This window comes from Solanum tuberosum, unplaced genomic scaffold (genome assembly GCF_000226075.1).
Source record: "Solanum tuberosum cultivar DM 1-3 516 R44 unplaced genomic scaffold, SolTub_3.0 scf00023, whole genome shotgun sequence".
Taxonomy (NCBI): Eukaryota; Viridiplantae; Streptophyta; class Magnoliopsida; order Solanales; family Solanaceae; genus Solanum; species Solanum tuberosum.
This window is the reverse complement of record NW_006238949.1, coordinates 50,480-55,812: the sequence shown is the minus strand read 5'-3', so window position 1 is coordinate 55,812 and position 5,333 is coordinate 50,480.

Below are 5,333 nucleotides of genomic sequence, written 5' to 3'. Positions count from 1 at the left end.
AACTTGTGGTACTGATATTTTGAGGGAACCGCTAGAAAAGGTAAAATTCATTCAACTTAGGGTAGGCAGAAGTATTATGCATACCGAAAGGTCAGGGACTTGAAATTTATGGAGGGAGTGCAAGAGCTGCTAAAGGATTCACCCATGAAGGGTGTGATGAGGTTTGGTAAGCGAGTTAAGCTTAGATCACGGTATATTTGATCGTTTAAAGTTCTTAAGTGTGTGAGAGAGGTGACCTATGAATTGACTTTGCCCTAGTGTTTCATGTGTCTATGTTGAAGAAATATCATAGTGATGGGAACTATATTATTCGTTGGGATTCAGTCCTACTTGATGAGGATTTGTCTTATGAGAAGGAGCCTGTAGCTATTCTAGATAGGGAGGTCCGCAAGTTGAGGTCAAAGGAGATTGCATCTATCAAAGTTCAGTGGAAAAATCGGTCAGTTGAAGAGTCCACTTGGGATAGTGAGGTTGATATGCATGAAAGATATCCACACATTTTTATCGATTCAGGTACTTTTTTTTTACCCTCGCCTTTTTGATCGTTCGAGGACGAACGATGGGTAAATTGGTATCTAATGTAACGACTCATTCGGTCGTTAAAAAGGGCAAAGTTGAGAACGTGATGATTGGGCAAGTTGCAGGGAAGGTTTTATATATATTATATACGTGTAATTGGGCAGTAACTGATGTATAGGAATTGGGTATGGGTTGATGTTAGTCCGTCTGCCACTGGTTTCGTGACTAGTGGCTTCCATCTTTATTTATTAATATTTTATTCTCACATTATAAACTATATTTTGAGATAAGTCATTAAATATAGGTGTATCGAATTATTTAAATTCCATTAAAGTTATGTTAATCGGAGGAATTAAGACTTACCCTTAGGTTTGAACTTTAGGAAATTGATTATAGAATTAGGAGAATTTTTGGGTCTAGGCTAGACATATAGTTATAGGGGTGTCTATAGACTCATTAACTTACAAATTATGCATGTATAATTGATGGATTGAAAATGTTCGGAAGCATTGAGGAAAGGAAAAATATTGGAGAAGTAGCTTGCTTGACTTCGGTTCTTCGGTGGAGGTAGGTTTTGGTGTAGTTCTATGTGATAGATAGACTCTTAATAGCGATTGATATTCATTGAGTGATATTGTGAATTTTTCTATGTACTTGGTTGTTCTAGTTTGGATATATATGTGTTATTGTGATTGGTCTATAATTCCAAGATCGCGAAGTCCATAATCTTAAACTTGTTGTATTAAAGTGACTTCTTGAATAAAGAAGTCTTAATGAAATATTGTTCAGGAATTGGAAAGAGATGAGAAAGAATGACAAATGAATTAATGGTATTATTGGATCGGGTGTCACATTCCGACACGGTATTATTGGATCGAGTGTCACATTTTGACACGGTATGATAGGATCAGGAATCATATTCTGACATGGTATTATAGGATGGGATGTCACATTCCGAAACAGATTTATTGGATTAGGTGTCACGTTATGACATGGTATTATGGATCGGGTGTCACGTTCTGACACGGTATTATTGGATGGGGTGTCACGTTCCAACAGGGTTATATTAAAGAGGAAAACATATTGAATTAACTGAATGTACTCAATCTCAAAGAACTCATTTCCCAAATGAGTGTGGTGTGGAGGTGTGAGTCCTCGTGTGTGTGCTTGATATTGTGATTGATTACGTACTTTCTTCAGTTATCACTTGTTCATGTTGTTTGTTGCTTATCACCTGCTAAGTGCTATAGTTGATTTTATACTATTACTTTATGCATATTAGTTACTATTTTGAGTCGACCGATGATATCTACTCAGTACAGGGTTCTTTGTTTTCCTTTTGTGGAGTGCAACGAGTGTACCAACGACTTCGACTCGCCCTCAGCTCTAGTCAGTCTCCAGCACCTCAGGTTCTAGGGTGAGCTATTCTCGTGTTGTATTCTCTCGGTCATTGCATGATGTCCTTAGTTTTCGAACACAAACTATTTTATTTATTTATCCTATTGTCTTTGATACTCTTAGACTTAGTAATCGGAGATTAGATGTCCTCGATGTGATGACTTTCAAGTTTTGGGAAACGAAATTTAATTAGATTTTGAGCTTCCACATTATGCTTGTATTTTGTAAGTTGGGGTTAAATTTGTTGGTTCTCCCACCTAGGAGGTTAAGTGTGGTGCCACTCATGACTCATTTTGGGTCGTGACGTTTTAATTTTGATTTCATCTTAAATTCCACTTCATCTTCCACCCCCCACTTTCACGTGATTCATCCCTCAATTTCTTTCTTTTTTTTCACCTCTCACCCTCACCCCACCCCCCACGTCAAGTTGAACCCTTCTCTCATTTTTTTTATTTTTTTCTTTTTCTTCTCTCATCAAATTCTTATTTCAGTGATTTTTTTATTATAAAAGAATTCATACTATTTTCTAGAAATTATTGAATTATTGATAACAAAACTAACTATTTTTCTAAGAAAAATTTAAATTTTGAAGGTATCATCAATTATTCTTTATCATATAACTTCAAAATTAGAAATGATAATTTTAAAAGAATCAATGAATTCCCCGAAAATTGAAAGAACTTAATTGAAATTAGATAAAAAAAACTATATGATACAAATCTAATGGATTTATCAAATTGTTCGAAATGTTAGAAAATATTTGGGTGAAGTTTTGTAATTAGAGAGAGTAAAATTAATAGTTGTAAAAAAAGAAGAAGGTGAAGTTGTGGTAAAAATTGTGACATTGAAAGTGAAAAGGCTTCAATGGAGATGACAATGAATTTTTGAAGAATCCTCCGACTCATATTGGTGACTTAACTGAGGATGCATATGAATTTATAGTTATTTGTCAATAGAGGTTGCATAATCTTGGATTAGTGGAGTCTCATGGAATTGACTACACAGTGTTTCAGATGACTGGCTCTACTAAACAGTGGTGGAGGGATTACATTAGTAGTAGGCCAGCTGGATCCCCTCCACTATCATGGACTCAGGTTACTTAGGTATTTCTAGCCAAGTTTGTTCCACACAGTGAGAGGGAGCGTAAGAGGGCCGAGTTCGAGGGTTTACAGCAAGATGGTATGTCAGTCGCAGAGTATGAGGGTAAATTCCATGTGCATGCTTTGATGATACTTCCCACAAAGAGTGAGAAGGTTTGTTAAGGGGAAGATTATTCTGATTCGTATGGGAGTTTCTCAGGTTGCTACTTCTGGTGTTTCGTTCCAGAAGGTGGTAGATGCTACTAAGAAGTTTGAGATGATTCGACACGAGGGATTTTGAACAGGGTGAGGGTAAGAGGACCCGTCATTCAGGTGATTATGGTGGTGCTCCGCCTAGGAGTCGAGGTTACTTAGGGAGAGGTTATCACTCTCAGTCTAGCAGACCCATTCATGTTGTTATACCAGCGTCTGAGGCTGGTTACGCTAGGCATAGTTCTTCGAGTTCGGTGCATACTTAACATGGTTCGTCTTCTAGACCTGTAGGCCGTGGAGGACATTCTATTTATTCAGGTTCCTCTCATTAGCCTACGTCTCGCAGGGGTTGTTTTGAGAGTGGTGATATGGGACACTTTGTGAGAGATTGCCCTAGAACCAGACGTGGTGGCTTGCATCAGGGTTCTCAGGCTTCGACTTTCAGGGTTGCACAACCTCCAACTAGGGGAGGTGTACAAAGTGGCAGAGGTGGTTCTCATTCAGGTAGAGGTGGTTCTCCTTCTGGTCGAGGTGGTGCTCGTGGAGGTTTACAATCTGAGGGCGGTCGTTCTCACTGTTATGCTTTTCCGGGTAGGCCAGAGGCTGAGGCTTCAGATGTTGTTATCACATGTATTATTCAAGTTTGTCATCGACCAGTTACTGTATTATTTGATCGAGGTTCTACTTATTCTTATGTGTCCACATATTTTGCTTTTGAGTCTAGATATATTATGTGAGTCTCTTGATTTGCCGGTACATGTTTCTACTCATGTTAGGGATTCTATAGTGGTAGATCGGGTGTATAAATTATGTATAGTTACCTTGATGGATATGACACTCATGCAGATTTAAAGGACTTAGATATGGTAGATTTTGATGTGATTCTTAGTATGGATTGGTTATCTCCTTATCACGCAATTTTATATTGTCATGCCAAGACAGGTACATTAGCTATGCCTGGAATTCCTATAGTAGAATGGAGAGGTTCTCTTAGTCACCCTCCTAAAGGGGAAATATCATTTCTTAAGTTTTGTCTCTTGGTAGAGAGAGGATGTTTGGCTTACTTCGCGCACATTCGAGATACTAGTGTTGAGACTCCTATGCTTGAGTCTATTCCGGTGGTGAGTGAATTTTTGGTGGTATTTTCGACAGATTTACCAAGTCTTCCACCTGATCCTGATATTGATTTTTGTATTGACGTAGAGCGAGGCACTCAACCTATTTCCATTCTTCCTTATCGTATGGCACCGACTGAATTGAAAGAGTTGAAGGAGCAGTTGCAGGATTTGTTGAACAAGGGTTTTATAAGACCGAGTGTATCTCCTTAGGGTGCTCCAGTGTTATTTGTGAAGAAGAAAGATTGATCGATGCGTATGTGTATTGATTATCGACAGTTGAATAAGGTTACCATCAGAAATAAGTACCTGATACCTCGTATTGATGATTTATTTGATCAGCTGCAGGGTGCTTCAGTTTTCTCCAAGATTGACTTGAGATCCAGCTATCATCAGCTGAAGGTTAGGGCAGAGGATATCCCTAAGACAGCTTTTGGAACACGTTATGACCATTACGAATTTTTGGTGATGTCTTTCGAATTGACTAATGCCCCAACAACTTTTATGGACTTGATGAACGGAGTGTTTAGACCGTACTTACATTCCTTTGTTATTGTCTTCATAGATGATATATTGATATACTCCCGTAGTAAGGAGGAACACGAGCATCATTTAAGGATTGTGGTTGGGATTTTGAATGAGAATAAGCTCTATGCAAAGTTTTCAAAGTGTGAGTTTTAGCTTAGTTCGGCAACATTCTTGGGACATGTAGTGTCCAAGGAAGGTATTATGGTGGATCCTAAGAAGATTGAGGCAGTTCGAGATTGGGTCAGACCTGCTTCAGTTACTGAGATTCGGAGTTTCTTAGGCCAAGTTTCTTAGGCCTTGCATGTTATTATCGATGATTTGTAGAAGGGTTCTCATCCATTGTATCCCCATTAACTAGATTGACCCAAAAGGAAGTGACGTTTCAATAGTCTGACGAATGTGAGGTGAGTTTCCAAAAGCTCAAGACTTTATTGACTACTGCTTTTATTTTGACCCTACCCGTGGAGGGAGAGGATTTTGT